Source organism: Ischnura elegans, chromosome 1 (genome assembly GCF_921293095.1).
Source record: "Ischnura elegans chromosome 1, ioIscEleg1.1, whole genome shotgun sequence".
NCBI classification, from domain to species: Eukaryota; Metazoa; Arthropoda; class Insecta; order Odonata; family Coenagrionidae; genus Ischnura; species Ischnura elegans.
Window position 1 is genome coordinate 95,066,541 of NC_060246.1, and position 23,503 is coordinate 95,090,043.

At 39.2% G+C, this 23,503-nt stretch overlaps 1 protein-coding gene across 4 annotated transcripts in view; it reads left to right on the forward strand.

The window, feature by feature from the left end:
• Positions 1 to 23,503, forward strand: part of LOC124166613 — a 313,116-nt gene that overhangs the window by 115,186 nt on the left and 174,427 nt on the right. For 3 of the 4 annotated variants that reach the window (XM_046544214.1, XM_046544240.1, XM_046544230.1), the window contains one exon: positions 18,656 to 18,704. The exons of the other annotated variant lie outside the window; for it this stretch is intronic. The gene's annotated coding sequence lies outside the window, so the exon portion shown is untranslated. The remainder of the gene's footprint in view (positions 1 to 18,655; positions 18,705 to 23,503) is intronic. 4 annotated transcript variants of the gene reach the window in all.

A 23,503-nucleotide genomic window follows, 5' to 3' on the forward strand; every position in this document is an offset into this window, starting at 1 on the left:
TAAAACTTGCACTAACATCTTGGAAGTTTCTGGGCATATAGTGTAGAACTAATTAAATATTTTCTAGTGCCTCAAATACGAAAATATTTGCTTGTACCTCAAATACGAAAATTCAAAGTTATTCAACGTTTATACCCGTTGATTCCATAATGATTGATTTCTGTGTTGACAGGTTGCGCCTATTACTACGTAATTTTCTCTTATGAGAGGCTATTTAAGTTTTATCTGAGATAAATAGTTTTTCTATCTTTTGAACTTTCACTACGTAGCACCTCATATCGATACCCTAAGTGTTCTCGTCTCACATGTGTCATCTGATTACATATGTGTCGTTATCTATGATACCTTCTCATCAAGCGTGTTGAAATATGTTTTCCCTTTTCTTCACCGTCATGGCAGGCCAATAACTTTTTAAACTATATAGAATCATATTTTGTCGATGCTGAAACGATGCTAAAATTCTCGTTGGAGATCGGGGGTGAGGGTGGTTTTGAAAATGACATTAGTTCTTCGTTGCTTCAAGTAAACATCCTTGTGAGGGAGTGTGGGGAGGGTTTTAAATTTTCGCGCGGTTGTATTAGCTGCGTCTATCGGGCAGGACAGATGAATGCTGCTCTCCCATTCGTCCTAAATTATTTTTCAGTCGATTATAGTCTCGAGAGCGGGGGAATTCATCGTGCTTTGGGGGGTGGGGCGTGTTATGTTGGGCTGCAGGGTAAGCCGGAATGATCGTTGGATCAAATTCATGCGAGGGAGGAAGGAACGCCCGAGAGAAGCATTCAGATCGTTCTCGGAAGATTTGCTCCTCCACTTGTCTTCTTCTCTGCTGACTGGCCGTGATTTATCAATGCATATTCGCCGGCAAGCATGAGAAAGGAATGCTTAAAACTCATGGCCACATATCGTTCGTCTTGTTATAGCACTGCCATGCCATCCCTATACTTATCGTCATATATTGTGGTAGTTGTGATTCTAAGACTTCTTTGCAGTGGCGTAGACAGGAATTTCGTTCGGGAGGGTGGGGGGGGGGGGGGGGGGTTCAAAACCGAGGGGAAATTTTTTGATAAACAGGGCACTAAGTAGAGGGTTTTAAACTATTTATAATACTTTCCATAATCGAAAAAACTTCATTTGTCGAAGAAATATTCTGTAAATCCATGATTTTTCAATATTTTTTCTTTTATGAATGAAAATAACTGTGTTTTTACATTTCGAGGGGAGTTCCGGACCCCCCGAACCCTCCCTGGCTACACCACTGCTTCTTTGTTAGTTAACTGCTACTTACACCACAATTGTTTTGCATAAAGCGACCTGGGTTTCGATGAGTAATCATCGTCATCATTATGTAATAAATTACGCCTGATAATGATGATTACTCATCAAAACAAGGGTCGCCTTATGTGAAAAAGTAGTGTTATAACTAACAGTTAAATAACAAAGAAACCTAATAATGGAATATCATACATTTAAGAATGAGTTGGTGAATTTAGTTGTTATTTTACTTTGAAATAAAGATTTCCTTGAATCTAGAGGCGTACACCTGATGTTAGAGTAAAATTATACTCAAATCTGAATAAGTGCCCAGAACGTTTACATAATTTTAGAGAGAAGTCTCTATACAGAAGTGAAAATAGAGTGGTAGAATAAGGAGAACAGATAAGTCTCAACCATAGTCTCAACGGTGCATGCATCACCGTGGCGATGCGATGAATCGGTAACGGTAATAGCCAACTGCATCCTCAATACTGAAGTAGGATATAGAGTAGTAGAAAATATACTGTGACTGCCTCTGAGGTTTGACGTTCCCGGTCATCTGAGTTACGCTACGCTAAACCCCTTTCAGAGTCGTTTGGTACTTGCACGACAACATTCTTAAATTAAGAATGTTCTTTTGACATTGGATAGTGTTCTATGTATTTAAATTACCATGTCGGGAGATAAATATACATTAAGTATTCTAATACGTATCGAGAATTATTTCTCTAACTCGGCAATTTTCAGGCCTCGATCCCTAGATGTTATTATTAGTTCAGGCAAAATGAGATGTTCGGTTCAAATTTCGTATCTCCTCTTGGATGCCTGATTGAGGATATTTCCCTCTAAAAATAAAAGAGAACTTCTTTTCCGGGTGGTTATGGTCTGAGTGGGGCAACAAACCCCGTTAAATCGAACGCATCTTAATATTCTCTGAAAAAAAGGAATTGCATTATCCGTCAGTTTATGTCCTCCAGGAAAAACGCGAAGAGCAGATTTTCATCATCGTATGAGTAGTAATTTCTAAATGTTTGATTATATTATTTACTTCAAAATAATGGAGTATCAGTATTTAAGGGATATACCAAATAAAATTATAGTGCCATTTAGTTAAATAGAAATAGAGATATTTTCCACAGAGATGAACTAAGGATAAACAAGGAAAGAAGGTCGAATAAGATCTTGCTAGTGACTATAAGATGTAAAACATGGCTCACTTTATGAGAGAGCAAAACGTAATGCAGATGTGCGTTAACTAACGTTAAAAGTCATACTCAGTAGTGTAGATAATTACACGTAGTATTCTGCGTGTAACTGAACTTATGCACATATGAATAAAATAATACATGAACTTATAATGCTTGTGAGAGAAATGAATAATGTTTGCGGAAGGATTCGTGAACTGTCTGAAGTTGAAAATAAAATGAAATTTGAAATATGCATTCGATTTCGCCTGCATCATCACCCGAGGTTTTTTATATCTGACTGCAACCACGCATGTCACAAGAAGTGCGAATTCTATGACTTTTCTTGCTTATGGTGTTATGAATTATATCTGACATTGATAGCCAGTTTTATGAAATGCAGGGCGAAGAAGTTGATACAGAACGGTTTTGCTACTTAACGGTATTAAGAATGTGCTTTGGCTTTTGCCAGGATTTCCCATTCTTCCATCGTTCTTGGCTATGTATGGCTGTTCCATTCCCATGTTTTCCATAACCGAAGGGATGGATGTGTGGGAACATCTGCAATTTTCTCACATTGCAGATTCATTCGATTCACGGGTGAATACTTCCCCAGGTGGTTGGATTCGAAAGTATGAGGGGAGTTTTTATTACTCTGGGGAAAACAAGCTCTGCATTACATATTCAAGCATTGCATAATTTAACGAGAATTGCAAATTGACTTGGGAATGCTACTAAAATAATTTTGGTACACTTCCAACTTTATCAGCTGATTCGTGACATTTACGATTACATGCATGTCTTTAGAGGACACACAACCGCTAGGGAGCATGAAAACGAGACTGCATCCTTGGGGAGAGTTTTACGGGTAGAGATGAATGATAAAAACCGCGTTATTGGTAAAGATGTTTTGTTAATAGGGTAATGTTGGGTAAAAATTTAGAGAAGACGAAACCCGAATTTTTGGATAAAACGAAGAGGAATAGGATCCATGCTGAGTAGGGGTAGGGAATTCAACATAGGAAGTGACACAGGCAGAGGAGATTAGTAATATTGTGTTTTTTCCATTAATATCACCTACTCAGCTAGATTATTAATAATGATGACACATGTCCGCTTTGCTTTTTCACTACTGCTTAATTGGCTAGTTTTGGTTTAATTCGAACCAGGGAGAATATACCAAAAAGCTGCTAAATCTTATCACCCATATGTTTTCATATGTTTACTTATCATGTAACATCTAGCCGACAGTCATACTTAACAAAAAAACCTAGCCGTCATCGAGTCACGATTTTTTCCCTCCCACTGATAAAACCTTGACCAACTGAAATTTTATGAAAAACTTTAGGTGTGGAAATCTTAACGTGAGGATTATAAATAAAAGTATATTGAGGCGTCTTCTCGAGTTACCCTGAGGTTAGCAGCCAAACTTAGTGCTACCACGCGACCTGTAACATGGAATGATTGAGTAAAATATTTCATGCACTCTAAAAGAAGTCATATCACAATAAAAACTGGGGTTTTCTCGTATATACATGTATATAGAACTCGGAAGTGCAAATACGAAGTTAAAAATTATGATAATACCTCCAAATCTAATGAAATCTCGTGCGTTGAATATTCTTGAAAACGCATTGCACGTCAGCATGTCATAATGTTTTCGATTTATTAAACGTGAAAGGATGCAGGCGACCGTGGTAGTGCTTATGCAAATGGAGTTATTATAGAAATGGTGAATGCTTTGGCGGGATTGGAACGGCTGTTAAAAATTCCACGACTGGGGTCAAGAACGGACGGGGCACTTACCGTATGAATACAAAGCTTGAAGATGGGAAAAATGACGATCGGCTTGTTCTTGACCTCTTTGATTAGTGGGATGGAAGTTCCGCATTAAGCTGAGAATACAAAGTCAAATTATGTTGCGTTGGTGTTACTGAATATAATTGAAATAATTTTGAGGTTATTTTATACTCTTTTCTAATTCGTTTATCTCTTAAATGCCTTGAGTTCTCCGTAGTTTGGTGCTATATCTCTACTTTGAAATAGGAGGCCAACTGTATATTTTCTCCCTCACCCGACCCATTGTAGTTTTAAATCTTAAAAATATTCTGGCGTTCTAAATATTTTAGGTTTTCGATGGATAAGCAAAGTATAGATTTGCTATAGATTTGTATCCTGATCGTTTTCACATAATGTGACGAATAATGGTTTTTATTCACCGCTACCCGTGATTTGCTTATTTTTTGATTAGGTGATATTTAGCTAAACTAAAAATTCTATTTTGGTAATATTGAAAGATAATTTTTTCATTAAAAACATCTCTGAATCAATTAAATTTCAATCGGCATTCTTGCGTTCTTGTTTTTTAGATTACACCGAACAGCTTCATGCATTAAACATTTTTCCATATTATTTAATTTTCCCACAAGTCCCATATTATTTTATTGTAATGACAGATGTCTGCCAATCGTAAATTTATGAAGAGGAATTTGAATCCAAACACCATTTTATTCGTCACATTTTTATTTTATATTGCGTATCATTCTATGCAAACGCGCTCTGTGTTGTATTTAATCAAAAGCGAATACAAAAGTTCTTTTTTAAAGGATTTTTCTCGGATACCACTTCGTCAGCCTCTTGTATTACTTCTGATAGTATTTTTTATGTTCCTGCTACGGGTCTCTCTGTTTTTTGTCGTTCATCGATTTTTAAATTTCCAACTTATGAAGCCCCGTATACGTGGATATTGTTGTAAATGTGATACTGACATACTTTTGTGCAAATAAGCTAGAGCAGTACGTCGGTTTCGAATTTATGTACCAGAATTTGTGAAGCATCTAAATTCTCAATATCAATCCATATTGGTAGTAAACAATGGTAACGAAAGATAGCCGGTGGGATTTCTTGAAATTGGGTATATTATTAAATTTTTGGAATGCAATTAGACGCATCATTGTTGAACCTTTAGGGCGATGCAAGTATTTTTTATGTAGAAGTATTGCTCATAGTAGCATGTTCCAAATTCAAATTACCTCTGACGTATATCATTCTTTCTCTCAATTAATTTTTTGATGATATAGTTCCTACGCAAGGCAACAAAATGCCGTTCATTTTTTTGGAAACATAATGATGACGCATAGGCAGAAGAATGGCAAAAGTAGGAAGTAAAGAGGAGGCGTGGAGGGAAAACTTGAGAATATAATGAGGCGTAGGAAACAGTAAAACGTCGCATGAATTTCCTTTTTCCGTGGCGTGGCATGAGAATCCAAGATCATTCTTCTTCGAGCCGAAGACAATCTCACCTCCGCCGCATTATGACATGAACGAAGAAGTCCTTATCGTGCCATCGCGGCTTATCTAACTAAGAAGCAGGAAGCTTCTCACGCTAGTTTAAATGAGTGAGGCGAAAAGGGGCGCGGTAGGCGCCCGCCCACCTCTTGAGGAAGTGAAAGTGAAGCGAGGATTTTCGGGGCTGTCGGCGGGTGGAAGGGGGGAGAGGCGGTGCTAGAGGCGACTGAAATAGGGTGGGAGGATGGGGAAATTTTTTTTGGACTAGGGTGGATATTTTGGTCTCATAACTTTTTAATGATTACCTATGGAAATAATTTATGTACCGTTACCGGGACGGGATGCGTGGGTCGAAACTCCGTCGGGAGCTCCTTATCGTAATCCCTCGGTGGTAGAAGTGCACCAAAGAGCGGTCTTTAATCTCGCGTGTTCTACCCTTCATCATAAAGGGCTTTAAAACGTTTATTCCTTGTAATAAAAGGTCAATTACCTCGTTCAATTTGGTACGTCATGCCAGTCACATGAGCTCCTTCATTCTGGCTGCCAGTAAAAATTTTGTTTTTGTTGATTCCATAGTTTTCTCTGGGGAGTATAGTTTATTTATTAAATGTTTGCTTCTTATTATGATGAAACACCGTTTTATGATCAAAGCTAAATGATGTAATTAATTGACCTCCCAGCCAATTAATATTTTTGGGTCATTGCAATTGCAGCAGTGGATAGACTAATGCCTTTCTTATTGGGGCTAATTCGAAAGCATCTGAAAATCGAAATTCGAATTTCTGCTAAGAAAATCCTGATAGTTATTAATTAATGTTTTTCCAGGATTAAAAAAAATATGGGTCGTTTTCACTCAGTTGAAGTTTATTCGTTCATAAAATTTTCGAAATCGTTGGTAACTTCTTAAGCTCAGCGATGCATCGCGATGCAGTTCGTGGAATTTTGGGCGCATTAACCTCTACAGAGCCCCATGATAGCAATTTTTTTCTCTCACATTAGAAATAGGCGTTGATACCCAAATAATACCTTTGGAACATCATCTCCGTCTATCTTGACGACGGCTATTAAAATTCGCTTATCACCTGATGAGAGGTATTTAACTCTTCTAAGCATTCTGATGACTGCTCGAGGCGCATTCGGACATTAGGAATAGCCGGAGGCAAAATATCATCGCGGGACTTTTCTGTGGCTGTGTTCCTTTTTAAATCCATTTAAAATTTTTCGTTGTTCAAAATGAATTCCTATACTCAAGTTTCCTGAATTTTTATGAGATTAATTTGTCTTATCTTATTTACTATCCTTGCATAACTAATATAATTTATTCATTCTTGAAGTATTTGCGCTTTCCTATAATTTTGAGCAGTCTTCCACATTTCTTTTTCCCATCATTTTGAATGTGTGATTAATACTTATGTTATATGCCGTCGTCAAGATAGACTGAGATGATGTTCCCAAGGTATTATTTGGGTATCAACGCCTATTTCTAATGTGAGAAAAAAAAGTTGCTATGAGGCTCTGTGGAGGTTATGCTTTGCTCCCACCCGTGAATTATTTAAAAAATTTCAAAACATGTATATTTATAGTTTTGATGTAAAAATGAAAACACGCGGAAATGTCACTTTCTCAATCTACTGATTGTGAGTCCACGCGAATTGAAAGTGCCCTTTCTTTTGTATGTTCAAGACTCAAAGAGTGTTTCACTACTTAATTTTGACTGATTTCATTAGCAGGAGCTATTTATATTCCTTCTTACTTTTCAAATCATGGGGTTCATCTTCGTCAAGTGCGTGGTTCAGTAATTTGGGCCAAATGTGTGAACAGTTCAGCTCGATGTGATTTCTTTGTATCAGAATATTTAGTGAACTAGACAACCAACTGACATACTCTGAGCTTCTGTTTAGATTGGAATTTAACTTTATTTCAAGAAATTAGTGACATTTTTTGGCTATAAATCTCTCACGCATTGTCTTTTCTCGGAAAATTGGGAAATACTCCGCGACTCCCGAAAAATTTTGCCATTCATTAGATCAAGTGTAGCAAGGGATGCCGGGAAATTATTCTCTACTTATGCTTCTCATCTCTCTCTCTTTGCTGTTGGTCAGCCGCTTGTCGTGGAGGGCTTGGTCCCTGGGGCGCAGTTTGGGAGTTGGAGAGAAATTCTGTGGGTAGACATCGGTTCTTAAGAGAGCTGATTCCGCCAGTCTGGGAGCCATTAGAGGCGTCTCCACTCGAAAAGACTTGATTCTGAAATTGATGAGCTGACTGGACTGGAAGTGGTAGACATGGGAAAGAGAGGAAAGAAAATAAAATTCGCATTCTCAAGCGGTGCCTGTTTCCAGACGTTGGACCCATCTTGAGACGTTTTCGTTGACACTCACTGGTCTCGGCGAGAATTTAATGGCTTGTAGTAGTTTTGGGCCAGGCGTTGGAATCTCTCGAGAAAGTATGCAAGAGTGCTATGTGCTGATGAAAAGTTAAATTTGGAAAAAAATCTGGTACCTCCAATGTGCTCTCCTATCATTAATTAGTAATGCTGTATTTGGTATCTTTCAATTCTGGTTGATTTTAGGGGGATTTTTTTAAACATTTTTTTTATTAATCCGATAAATTTATTAGTGCAGATATTATTGTCTTTGCATGTCAGCTCATTTTTGACCATCAACTTCCTACGTTTAAATATTCTTGAAAAAATAGGTTATGATTGGAGATCCATACTGCTCTGTTTAGCCAAGATATATCGTTTATTTTTTTATTATGAATCTAGCCAGATTTTTTAGATTCTTCGGTTTCTTAATATTGTCTTTTGGAGTGAAAATCCGGTAAATATTTGTTAATAAAGTGTTGGAAATACTTCCAATTTTTTATTAAGTGGATGTCAATATTTTTTGTTAGTACGTTATGATTTTTAAAAATACTGCGGCGAGTTTACTCATTAGATTTCAATTTTTATCGTAACCAGACAGTTAGGCAAAGCAGGTTTTGTTGGACTACGTAATTTTTGTTATTGGGATTCTAAATATTCATCTGAATTTAAGTAAACATACCAAACTCATAGATGCCCGAATTCTAATGTAAACTATATTAAAATTGCACCCAATGACTTTGTCTAACAAGAAGCGATATTATATTAACCGGCTGTGTAATTTAAAATTCCCCTTCCAAAAATTATAATCATTCTGTTGATGGATTGCGTCAATGTAAGGCATTAAGCAAAACAAAATTCGTAATACCGTTGAGGAAAGCAGAATAGTTTTTCATATGGTAATTATAAATAAGAGTAATATATCTGACTAAAATATTCTATTTCATACCGGTTGATTGATTTTGCTAACATTGACGAAATGCTTAAGATTGGTATAGTGAATTTGTTAAAGGGACCGGTAGAAAATTAGCATTTCACTTAATCAGCTTCAAGGTTTATTCACCTTATTGGAGCGACGTTAAGCCCTTAACCATCGCTTGAATTATGCAAATCATGCTAGGCTACTTCTAGAAGATTTAATGGTGATAATTTGGACGACTAGTAGCATAGTTTTTCCTTCCATCATGCATGGTGGTTTACGACCAAGTTCAAGAGCGGTTGGGTACGCGGGAGCTTAGGGGTGGGGGCAGCGGAAGGAAAAACTCTCCATCCTTGAGGCATTCTTTCAAGTTTCCGCTCATGTGACTGCCTTTCACGTAACTTTCGCTCTCCATTGTGTTTGAGTACGATGTGTTTTTCCTCCTCACCGGGGATCAAAGACTGTGCCGAGATTAAAATTCATCCCAAGTCCTCCAGTCCGCTACATCGGTTACGTGCGACTCGATATCTGGTGATTGAAAGGTGAATGATTATTCATTTTGCACTCTTTGATCCTGGACGTGTTTTGAAGCCATTGTTTTTGTATTCCGTGGATGAGACTGCTATTTTTTTTTCTTGATAAGTTCCCCGTAGTTGAGTGAAGGTATTTAAATAAATTTCGGAGTTTCCGTTAGGTTCCACGTTCATATTCTTTTTCCCGTTTTGGATGCCGTCGGTTGGTTGAGTTTTGGAGGTGACTGTCAGCTTTGGTCATCGGAGCCATTAGAAGATAGTCAATGCTGGTGATAGGTAGATTGCTGGGAGTGTTGAAAAGACGGACGGAAACTGAGTCCGAAAGATACGATGAAGTGGTCACAGTTAACCATCATAAAATAACTTAGTGGATTTTATTTTTTGCTCATGAAATATGCGAAATGGCCAGTATCGTACTAATGATGCCAAATTTGTGATTGTATTAAATTTATTTTGTATTAGATTTATTAAATTTTTAGCAGTCTATTTTCACTTATTTTATCTCGTTCCTTGAAATCTTTTTTATATTCTAGCATTTGGATTACTCAATCAAACTTTTATTAGTTTTGTTCCTGGTGTCACTGTTTTCTTAAATATGCAATGCTTTACATACTTGACTCGGTAAACTATCGTCGTAGTATTCTAACTTCTGCATAAGATTTAACATTGTGCATTTAGATGAGAGAATTTTTTTAGGAGTCATAATATTTTATACTTAATGAATAAAAAATCGTAGAAGTGCGAGGTGACCCAGGGAAAGGTTCTTCTACCTTAAATGAGTAAAATACACACTCTTGCGGTGGTCCGTGGTGATCTCTACCCTCACCTACGCAAAAAAATTCGTGCTGAATCTCTGTGTGGGTGAGCATTGCAAATCCATGTTAAGGCCATGAAAAAAAATGAAAATGCATGACAGTACGATACCTACCTCGTGATAGTGGCACGGTTTTACCCCCGTCGGAGCAGAATGTACGGAGGAAAAGCCATCGCCTTTCCGTCCAGACTTAACGACACCATCATGTCTGATCTTTATTGACTTCATCAGTGTTCATCTTCCTGCTCTGGGCCCCCGTTTCCAACTCCCAACGCATCGACTCCTGTTGTTGTTTTTTTTTGCACTCGGCCGCTTTCCCACGGATCTTCCCGGCGGACTCGATGGATCCAGTCCTCTGCCATTCACCCAATCCCTTCCTGTCGAGACGAGGAGCGGAATGCCTTCTTGGAGACACTCTTGGCAGGGATCCCAACGGCGATGCGATGGGAGACGACGGCGCGGCACACATCGACTCTTTCCCAAGGTTTCTCACGCCACGGCTCCCCTGCCCCCTTCTCCCCATAGACTCGTGTTTTCTCCCTTGAGTCAACCTCTTTCCTTACGTTTCCACTCACTTGTTCTTCCTTTCTTACGCATCTTCCCATCTCTCTATCCAGTTGCCGATCCAGAGAGGGCTATTGCCCTCCTAACCCCTCTAATTACACTAGATAAAATGGTAATTTTTTCTTTTGACAAATATATACAGTAGAGGGGAGCCTATAGTAAACCTTAAAGTACTGTTACAAGCCTCGAATTAAAAAAAAATTGTAACCTTTTGGACTCCCAATACTGCTGAGAGTCAGCCCCCATGGACACCACTATAACCCCTCATTATCTTCTTCCCTACCCTGGATCCACCACTGTTTCTATCTATGCTAAAGCCCTCGTGTGTTCAACGCGCATTTATACTCTCTTTGGCGATGAATTTCAATGAATTTATTAAGTTAATTATGCATTTTATTTACATCTTATTACTACTCTGAAAGCCTCCGCAATAAGCGTATGGCTGGGGTGTTGGATCTACTTATTTACTTGTAATCTTATTTATGCACATACTAGAATGCTCGAAGGACTAAGTTTAAATGCTATCTCCACCGAAATATCTGTTAAAATTAGCTCAATCAACGGCTTGGCTTACGACATTTTTCAGTTAAATACAAAAAATTAACTTTGAAAAGACGATTCGAATTTTGTATTTTTTTATTGTGTACGAAATTTTTTTTTTTCAACTTATATGGGCGGATTCAAGCTGCTAGACGTTCTTAAGATGAAATGTGAAGGCCCTCATGCCACAGCAGGTCTACCACATGTGGCCGTGGCAGTTGCGAGGTGATGTGGACGGAGCTGCCGCGAAGGTGTCTATTTCCGGGGGAGTCGTAACGAAAACGAATGGTCGGCTGAATTTAATCGGAGACTTTTCCTGCATACATCATGCTGTGGTTTCGGAGCGGAGATCATGCATGGCATAAAACTAATCGCCCGTCTGCCGAACCGGTTTTTGGATCCTTTTTCTTTCCAGCAGTTCACTTATTAGGTGCTCAACGCCGCAGTGGGTACGTGCGTCCTAAAATATTAATTCTCTTTTTCGCCTTCTCCTCGTACTTTGATATCATGCATACTCATATATCTCACATATCATATCGAGCGAGGGCTTTGCACGACGGCCAAAAATATCCGATCTCATTCACCCCAGGCCTCTCCTCTTTCCCGGAGATCCTTGCCATGGAAACTCGGTTGCTTTCCAATCTTTCTTCGGACGTTTTTTTTTACTCCCGCCCTGTTCTGTCGGTGAAGACGCACCTCCCATCTGGCGGTCTCTTCCGCTCCGTATGGCCGGCGTGTAAGCGACGCGGCGATGAACCTGGGCCACCCCTGGAGGATGTTCGATTGAGCGGATCTGCACTCTGCTTTGAAACCCGAGGCGGTTGTCGAATCTGTGCCCCGATATGCTTCTTCTTTTTTTTCTGGTAGGAACGGAAGTGATGATAACCTTGAACAGGTGATTTTCGCGATCCAGAAAAAAGTAATCGTGTAATCATCCGGTGAATATTGCCGGGATTTATCATGCGAGAATATCATTGGTCTCGGTCGATCAATCCATCAAATTGTTAATCGTATGCAGAGTCAGTAATGTAGTCCTTTTAATTTGCTTCCGTTTCGCTCAGGCTGGAATTGATTAAGAATGAGATAAGGTCGTCGGAGCGTGAATATTTTCCCACTGCCACGGCATAAATTTCTCATTAAGATACAATATAACGCGTGGCGATTTATTTTTTAAAAGCAAGACTTATATAGGGTTAGATTATATTCTCGTCCTCAGTAGATTGCCAGCACCCTCCATTTATTTTATTACATTTTTATAAATTCTCATTTCAATTTCCGTGATCCTGAAGAGAAAGTCAGAAGAGTGAATTATAACGTGAAATTGCGGACTCAACGTGTTTACGCAATAAATTCCATTTCATTATATTGCCTTAATCCTTTATCCTTAGTCTTCTCTAGCTTTATCCCTAAAGTTATTAAATAATCGTCAATTTTTTCAAATTTCACCGGATTACTTGATTTTCAGCTTGCATGATCTTTGGTGTCCTAAGCATAACGTGGATAAATTTAAATAGCATTGTTTGCAAAAGTATAAATAAAAAAAGAGAGGTTCATTCACAATGTCTACGAGCTGCAAATGCATTTAGTCATTTCAGAAAACAGAACTATTGGAATTTTATCAGCTTACTAGCTAGCTAGATAGAGAGTAATTACATCGGTACAATTCACTTTATAATTACTTCTTTTATTTCTCCTAATACATTAACTATCAATCAATTTCATATCAACTATTCCCATCTATTTTAATTCAAGAATAAAATCCTATCAAATTTAATCCAATATTTTTTTGTGAACACTCTCAATCGTATTTGTGTGATGGGATCACAATAATCACCGTTTCGTCGGGTGACTTATGATCAAAAGTCTGCTTTAAAAGATTAAAATACTCTCCCGATTATTTCACTTAATAATTACCACTTTCATCAATGGGTCGACAACCGATTTGCTATTTTTCCTAGTGTATATGTATTTCTATATGTAAACCCGGAACTATTTTGTTCATGGTGGAAAGGGTCAGCATTCATAAGCATAATGGAACGGTCGGAAAAGCGCGTATATGTTTCGTGATCGGGGCTTTTGTTTGCTCGGGAAGAATTTTCGGAAGGTAACAGTTTGTCCGCGTCATCCCCCGAAGCTTAGTCACGGCGTAATTAGGAGCGAAAGATTCCTCGTTGTGGGAGGAGAGAGAGAGGTCCATCCTCTCATGAATGGTCCTCCGGTCACTCACGACCTCCTCTTCATCTCCCAATTCACTGAGCCTCTCTCTTCTCACAAGCACACCCCCATCTCCATTCAATCATCCCACTTATTCTCTCTCTCCTCCACTTCATGGGCGTTCCTCCACCCCCCCTCCCACTCCTCCCTGGGCGTTTTCCTGTGATTCCCCTGCTCCTCCGCCCCCTCCCCCTCATCAAAGTTTCCCATCCCCCTTGCCTTTTGTGGTATCGGCCTTGAATGAGTGCAGTGATTTTTCCCCCGTTTACACTTATCATTTCAGCGCCCCCATCCTTCGCGTCCCTCCAAAATGCTGCCCATTTCCTCTCCCTGGGGGGAAGAATGGATCACTCCTTCATCAACGGCATTCAGCACGTCTCCGTGTGTATCATTTGCCTTCTTTTTTTTTAGATGGCCATAAAAAGAATTAAACTCAAATATAGCTATGCAGGAGTGATATAAATTCGAGTCGTAAATATTATCATCTTTAGTGTGTTCCATGGTTAATATGCTAAGCATGTCAGAGATGCGTATAAAGTAGTGTTGGTAATGTGTTAGTCACTATTATTAGGGTTTTGGAAGGATATTTTCGGTTCATGTTGATGTGGAATATTCAAGATAAATTTAGTGAAACCAGTAAGAAGAGCTGCTTTGTACAAATGCTTACATCCAGTCTTTCAATTTGCGGCGCAATGCTGATCAAATTTCAGCCCGGGCAGGAATTATTTTGGAGCTTCTCTATAAATCTATCAATAAATATTACTATAAAACCATAAACTATGGCTTAAGATGGAGAGATCCATGAATTTCGAACTCCACGGAACCCTACGAAACAACATGTAATTGGCTTATTTATGCGTACGCGTGATTATATTTCGATTTTTCACACGAGAGGGAGGAGTAACAAGATTTTCAATAAAATCTATAATACGCGTGCTTCATCTATCAACCTTTCCTAGGCTTAATCCTAGGAAGGAAATCAGATAAACAAAGTCAGTAATGTTGAAATAGTGATTTAACTAATATTTACGGAATAAATGGAAGTAGAAACAAGCGTTGAAACGTTTGGTGCTGAAAGATTCTGGATGATCACCTGCGAGAAGATGATATGAATGGAATAGGAAGGTATTATTCACGATGCTTTATAAAAAGGCCGTAGAGCATTAGCAGATCCTTGAAATCCGAAAAAAAAAACTTCAAAGAAAATTCCTGAACGAATTGTGGTTTCGGTGTTAGCTCACCACACATTTAATTCACTCTCAGCATGAAAAACTATTTGAACTTAAAGTGTCAAAGACGTCTCCATTATGTTTCCCATTATATACTATTTAAACTTTTTCTGTTTAAATTAAATAGATTATTTTTATTTTATATCATCCCTCCTACCCTAAAAGAAGGAGAATTTAAGTTAAGATAATGCAAAAATCAACGCGATAATATAAGTTGGATAACTGACAGATTTTCGAATTGGTCGAAAACCGGCCAAACAGGAGCGAAGGCACCCCCTTCAAAACGGGCAACCCTCAAAGTACGCTCTTCCATTTAGGAACTCGACACCGAGATGAATTTTTCAATTTTCTATCGATGAATTACGAGAGAATAAACATAGTAATGGTTCATTGATTCAGAAGCCCTAGAGAGGTATTTAGCCTGCGAGGGTATCAAGTATTAACCCGTAGGCGCCAGCTGACGGTGCCTCGTTGTTTTCTTCAACGGGTATTAGGCTCATAGCGTCGTCCCGCGGGTGAGGAAGGCGGCGATTGGAAGTGTGTGTTATTGAGGAGGCTGTTCCCTGCAGGATGGATGGGCGGGGTGGTAAGGGAACGACCGGGTGAGGGTCTACGGTGGAAGGGGGCGGGAGGAGTTGAATGAGAGCGGTGCGTGTCGGTGGTGCGTGTGGTGGGCGGGGGGAGAATGTGGCCAGTCGGAGGGCGTAATTTATTCCAATCACGGATATTTCCCACCCTCTCCCGCACATTTGGAGGTTACACCTGCTCTGGAGCAGTGAAGGAGCTGTTAAAATGATTTCATGCGCTTAAAAGTGATCGATGATTGGTCAATTACCGCACCCCTATTGGATGGTAGGCAATATGTCCTATAGGTGTATCGTTTCTTTTGGTTCCGCCCTTCTCCCTCACCTTAATCAATAATTTTGCGGCTGCTGTAAAACTACCCATCCCTTTTCAGCCCTCCTCGGATCTCGACTTTTCGGAGGTGTTCATCCGGTGGTCTTTCGGTTGAAAATTTTTTTAAGCTTTTATTATTACTTAAATGAGGCATTGCAATATTTCCACAGGATTTATTCGAACTCGACTCGTTTCATTGCTGCAAAAACATTATCATGATCAAAAACGTAACGCGTCTTGTTCGAATAAGTCCTGTGGAAATGTTGCAATGTCTCGTTTAACCAACATTAAGAACTACCACCCCATCGTGCCGCATGTCATACAAAAAAAAACTTCTTATACTAATGTGGTATATTCCTTTAATTTTATTCAATTTACTGCATCTACTTTAGAGTGAATTTAATTTATTCTTCTACTTTTTGTTTTAGGATTGGGGAAAATATTGGCGTATTTTTTTTTATTTGAAGGTAATATGGAGCAAATTTCGAAAAATAAAAGATCTGAAATATTGAAATTTCAGAAATCAAATGGTGAATACTTTAGTTCTATTTGTTTGGAGAATCTTTCATTCTTTTCGCTTCATTTTTTGCATCAATTCAATAATATTGAGGCAAACTAATGTGGTTAGTGTTTTCTTGAAATGAGGGCTTTTTTTCATCATATGCTATGGAAAGATACGAAGGGTGTTTTTTAGGTCAGTACTGTTTTGAAATATTATTATTATTATAGTATTTACCGGTTGAGGTAGGTTTTCATGGAGAACTAAAGATGTATTCTGGGAGTCTCCCATCCCTTCAAGCACTTCCCTCTTCAATTCGCTGTAACATCTGCAAATTTTCATTGCATCTAAAAATCATATTCTCTTCCTTCCTCTCCTAAGTTTAGCTAACATTTTACCCTCCACCACGGTCTTCAACATCTCCTCCCAGCTAAGTTCCCCTTCTTATCTCATCTAAAAGCTGTCTCTCCTCACCCACCATGTCAAGCACTTCGTCGTTCCTCTTCCTCTCCGTCCACTTTACCTTCTCCATTTTTCGCTATACCCATATCTCGAATGCCTCCACTCTTATTTGAAATACAGGGTGTCCCATTTACCTTGACCACCCGAAATAACTTTTTGTCCAAATGCAAATTCAAAAATATGCCAATTAAATGTTCATTAGCCGTCAGTGGGACATTAATCAGCATGATTTCCTTCCTTGTAGCTTTGTTATTTACAAAGAATATTTTTAATATGAACAGCGGTATGTCTTTTTTAAATGGCACCCTATATTTTTTATTCGGCAATTAGTTCTCTATCCTAAAGACTTATTCAAAAATGTAGCACAGTGGACCATTTGACACTTTTTTGAATTTGCATCTGGACAAAAAGTTATTTCGGGTGGTCAAGATAAATGGGATTCCCTGTATAGAAAAAAATAAAAATTTTGTAAAAAATTTATTTAAAAAAAAATCCCACTCTTTACACTAATCTTCCACATAACTTCCGTTATTAGTAAGGCACTAATCATATCTAACAACAAGTTTTTGTATACCGTCGTCTTAGAAAGTTGCTGCCTGAATGGACAGCAATCTATTTTTTTACGATTTCATCGTGATCGTGTCTGTGACCTCCTAGGGCCTGTGGACTTGCATGTAAAAATAAAATTGTGGAAAAAAAGTTACTGGTTATAATTATATTTCAAAACGGTACTTACTTAAAAAAGATGTGCCTCGTATTATCGGCATTGTTTTCGTTTTGCGCGTCTATTTGCATTCTTGAATACAACAATGACTCGATAGCGGTGCTCCATTCCCGCTCGTCTTTTGTCGTGGCTGTCGTGTGCCCTCCAACAGAGGCGGACGACGAGACCTCGAAATTTGCCACGCTTCAGAGTATAAAACTCAATCGTCGATTCGTGGCCGTCGAAATTTTGCCGAGCCGTGGCTTTTCAAAAGCTTCGTCATCGACGTACCCAGGAATCCGTTAGCCCGTCCCCTTCGAACAAAAGCGTTTGTGGCGACCGAATTATACACATCACGGGCCGACCACCTGAAATGGAGCGCGACCGATCCGAGATTATGGTCTCTGATTTTCCCAGCGATAAGATTCGCATTCGCTCCGGGAGTACTCCATGGGGGAAACAATTGATGTACAGTTGATAGGAAAACTTGTACAACGTTTTCATCAGGTGTAAAAAAAATAACTCCTGAGACTTGTAATTTTTTCGCCAATTTGTGTAAGTGCTCGAAAGAATGGAAATTTTCCTTTTCGAGTAGGCGGCTCTTGGGGGTATTTTTTCGGTAGCACTTCCGCTTACTCAACTATTATCTCCGAATTTCACCACTGAGTTCTTGCAGTTCCTGAATGTGGAATTTGTGCGAGGAACTGATATTAATCTCCTCAATTTTGACGTTTTCATTAATTTGTCGGTTCACTATCTCCTGGTTTTGCATTCTGTTTTTCGAACAGCTAAATGGACTTTCTTGATGGAAACACAGTACACAACATTCTAATATCCAAGCCAAATGAACTTCGTCAGATTCATCTCAAAGACTTCGATGTTTTCTTTTGGTGATTTGATACAATTGCGTATTCCGCTCGGTCTCGTAATGAGAACCTTCAAGTAGTTCCAAGATAAGTATCTCCTTAATTAATGCATTGATTTTATTTCAGCAAAACTCTAGTAATTTCCATTTATTATTATGTAACAAGGATATTTATTCTTTATTTTGCTTTGCTATTACTGCATAATAAATAACAAACATATTATTTATTATGCGTAATATTTGACATACAATGATGTATTCGTGGGAATTATTTCGTCTTAAAATTGATGAAAATCGTGTAATAATGTCTGCGTTTGTCTTTTTCCAGGATTAATTAATTTGATCATCAGATTTAGATGAAATTGAAATCAGACTCGGTAAGTTCAGTCATATTGTTTCACGTATTTAATATTTAAAAATTATCTTTGAGATCCTGCTAGAAGTTTAAACTATTGTTGCTAATAACAGTAATTGCATTAGGGAAAATTCCTCTGGACCGGAATTCGACCTACAGGCCTTCGGCTTTCCGGTCTGCTGCGAAGACCACTACGAATCCGCTATGATACCCATCACAGTATATCGCTACCGCATGAAATTCTTTGTAAATGCTTTAGAAAAATTAGAAGTGTAAGGTATACACTCTGGGGGATTGAGCGGTGTGAATCACATAGCAGTGCGCAATATTTCACTTGATGTCTTCGCTTCCTTGGTTTCGTAACGGTAATCGTCTCGAGCAGGGTTACAACAGGTGAACTTTGCGATAGGTGGTGATTGGTGTGGAGAGCTTCACAAGGGAACACCAGACTCTGATATTTGCCTCTTTATCAGCGAATCTTCACTGCTACTAAGCGCGAACCTTGACATGCTTGTAGCTTCTGTGAATGCACCATCAATATCCTATTGCAATATCCGTCATTCTGAAATTGGTTGGCTACGCAAAGTTTTTATCCGCTATGTTAACAAGCCCTACCATTTAAAATACAGCTATTTGGCAGGAATGCATATAGCCAGCACATGGATTTCCGTTTAAATGATCATATGGTTCACGTCAATCATGTTCTCCATGAAGAATTGCGCATGGAGGGATATAGAACCATTCGGCAAATGAGTTGGTTCAAGGTTATATCCCAAACTAAGGATTCTGAAGCTAACGCAGAGTTATTTTTAAGAATAACGAATATAATAATGGCATCGGGTGAATTTCAAGGATGGTGTTACAGAAATAAGAATATTTATTGTTCGTAATATTATTTTCGATCGTGTTCTGCATTGTTATCATTTGATTCGCAGTGTTTATTGCCATATTTGTTTTGAACTTAAGAGAGTCTAATGATGATCATTGTTCATCATAATTAGGTTCTCTTGGTTCCTATTGTTAATTTGGTTATCTTGGTTCATTTTGTTGTTTTGGATTTTGTGGTTCATTACGTTCGTTTGGCTAACTGTATACTACGAATATTACAAAAGAGGATCATCAAGTCTGCCTCTGAACGTGTTGTCACCGACCGAGCATTTAAATTGGTTTACAAAAGTCGCCACTTGCGTCGCTGACGGACAAATTGATCCGAGTGTCACGGGGAAATGAAGCATAGTTTGCGGTTTAACCGAAATTTATACACTTGATGATTTACTTTTCAATGTTATTCCTCGCAATGACAGACGTTATGCGGAAAAATATTGGAAAAAAGTGGATCGCATTGCACTCATCACAGCGCCGCGGAAATTTTTGAAATCCGATTAACATGCGACTGAAGTGACAGCAGAAATCAGCTTTTTATAGGATGCAGTTGGGCCTCCTATATGCATTCCCCTTGCCAAACGGATACCTAAAGGTGGCACGTGACGACTCGTACTGGGGGTACACCGAAAATAATCGGACGCAAGTTACTACATGTATCTTAACCAGGAAATATGTAAACATGTTATTAGGGTATTATATTTTCTATTTGTACCATTATTTATAACTAAAAAAGTCAGCTACCCATTGTGAAATTATGTAATAAAATGTGCACGTTGTATTTTTGTGGGTATAATATTAGTTACACACATGTAGAGGGGCACGAGAGGAAAAAAAAGGTTAGGAACCGTTGCCGCACACGATTAGAAAGAACGATTTTTTGCATGAACCAAATTTCATGACTCGAATCATCGGAATGAATCGAAATGACCACCTTTACCACTCTGTCTTACCCCATTGGATCGTGGACCAATCCTCCACTCCGAAATCCACACGACGGATATGAATGCAAATGGGGGAAGCGAGCGCGTCCTTCCCGCGGCCCCCAATCCCTTTCTCTCCATCTCCCTCCAAGGCTCCGGTCTCCCCTTCGACTCCCTCTCCCAGTCCACTTTCACCGCGGGGAGCGTGCGAGAGCGGGTTCAATGCCAAGGTTTCGGAGGAGTAGTTGTCGGTGCAGTGAACCCATATAGGCGTCGGTCGCGATGTCGACCTCGTTGCTCGTTAGGGAGAGTGAGCTAGAACTCCCCTCCCACTCCCCCTCTCTCCCTGCGACTCTTCGCCTGCCGCGCACGACTCTTTTAAACGTTCGACGAGGAACGGGCCCCTCTCGAGTGGTAGTCGAGGCGGAGGAGTTGGCGGAATGGAAATCGCCGAGGTAGACGCGACTCCGCGCGGTTCCCTACAGTTCGGCAAGAGCAGTGGCACAGCGAGGGGGGGGGGTTTGGGGGTCAAACCCCCCCCCCCCCCAGAGCTCCGAGAAATTTTTAATTTTAATTCATTTTACTGAATTGGATTGATATAACTAATAAAATAGTCTAAGGATTAATAAAATATCCCTCAGAAAGCCGTAAAACTCACCATTTTCAACCGTTTATCTTAAAATTCCGCAATATATTAATCTCGCACCTACCGCTTATCCTGGTGGGTAGTCCATACCCCCACACACACCGATATTAGTTGCACCCCCCCCCCCCCAGCCTTAATTTCTAGCTGCGCCCCTGGGCAAGAGTAAGGTCCAAGGTATATTCGTGGCCGTTAATTTTATGGCGAATGAGTGTTGAATCCAGCGTACAATAGGAAGGGCTCGGTGGATTGGTCATGTTGTGTGGATGATTTGATATTTTGTGATAAATTGAAGGAAAAGTCCCCCGAGGAATGGAGGAGTCGCTCAGTGCTTAATCTCGTGGGATTTTAAAATGCTGTTGGAACAAAAATATATTGGCAATTTTCCTCAAATACTTTGATCTCACGACCAGTTTCAATACATTCTGTATGATCTAAATTATTTGTGAAAAACTGCGTGTAATTTTTATTTTGTTGGCCCCCTGTGGAAGACCAAGACACAATTGTTTGGAGAAAATAAGGCAGGGCATAATGTAGAACGTCTGGTATCTAAATGCTCTATCTTGGAAAGGCTGCGGGATGCGAATCTTAGGGTTGAAAGACGTGCTGAATTGTCATTGATTTTCCAGAAATTTTGAGTCCAAATCTTTTCGAGCTTTGATCCTAGCGCTGTTTTTTGATGATACCGACGTTTCGACAGTCGATTTACGATATTTTATGGGGGTGTTGCCACTGCTTTGTTTGTATTCACTCTGGGCGAGCACACATCAGTGAGATTACGACCATAAGACGATAAACAATTCTTATGTCAAATCGTTGATTTCATTTGAAAATATCACCCGTTGCGAAGTCAGAGAAACGTTTTTGCGAATAAGTGCTGCTTATAATGTTTAAAGCATTATTGAGAAAAATGTGGGAAAATGGATTGGGAATTCGTAGAAGTATCCGGAGAACAGTCTTTCTAATAGTTATCAGTATTTATATTGCAAAGATGTCCTTTTTTTGGGCGCGGAATCTTTTATGAAGTCATTACCATCAACCTGATAAACATCTATATGCTGGTCACGTAATCATTACTTAAATACGGCATAAATTACTTATTCCATCATATTTAAACCATATTATGAAATTTCTTTGAAAAAATTATGATTTCAATTGCTTCAATTCAAGAGAAAGCATTGGCGTCTAGGTAACTTCACCAATGGCCCGATTGTATCTTCGAGTTATTTAGTCACTTATGGGGTCATTTTTGTTTAAAGGAAACTCCTGTTTTTCCTGTGCGTTTGTCCTCTTTCTCTCTCCTCTTAATCTATGGATTCCGCCGTTCTCGAGTAAGAAGAAGAGGCCGTTAGAGAAGAGGAGGAGAAGGGAGTTGAGTATCGGGACGTAGGTGGCAGGGAGGTGAGTGTGGGAGGTCATGATGACCCCTTATGCGGAGAGAGGGAGGGGATGTTAACGAGGCATGTCGATGGCCTGGGTAACAAGTGCCAATTCCCTCCTTTCTCGTGCGCTACTGGAAACTTCCGCAGTCGTTATCGCACCCTCGGGGTCTCCCCCTACGGTGCTGTCAGCAAAAAAAATCCTGGGAAGCAAATGACTCTTGTCTGTGATAAGTGTCTTGGTGCTCCATCCCCCGTTGTTCAGTGAAACTCACGAATAGGGAGAAAAATCTTCCGGCGTTGTTAGCCTTTTTTGTTGTCTTTTTAGTTAATGAAATTTGATTGCCCTGACTCTTGTATCGGGTAACTGCCGGCGGGGTAATGTACCCACTGTTGTTCGACCTTTGCCTATGTTGAAATATATGTATAGTGGGATTTATCCTCCTCACATAAGACATTTTATTGGCTTGAAACCTTCATTTTGCAGCTGTTAAGCAACTGGAATCCAAGCACGTGTTCAAATGGGAATGAAGTTTGCTAAATACTGACAATTATTCATCCAAATCTTTACTTGATTTTAAACCGTAAAAAGCAATAAAAAGCCGTTTAGTTTGTCAATGCTTCATTAAGTAAAACAAAAATATTTCAATATGGTTCATCAGCAAATGCTTATAATGAATCTATTAAATCCGTAATTGAAATAGCATAGTGCATACATTACGATGGCTCAACCCAACCGCTTGTAAGTGCAATTATTTTTGTTTCTGGTATCACAGAACTAAAAAATCCATTCAATTTAAAACAACACTGAAAATTCATCATTGATTAGAAATCCTTGAGATGATTCGCTGGATAGTTTGCCATATAGACGACTTACGAATTCACAATTACCAGTACTTACCTATCGCTGTTTTTCACATTTTTACTTGCAATCATATGAAATCAGACGAAATAGCTGTGTGAATGCCGAGCAATTACGGGAGGGAACGAGTCT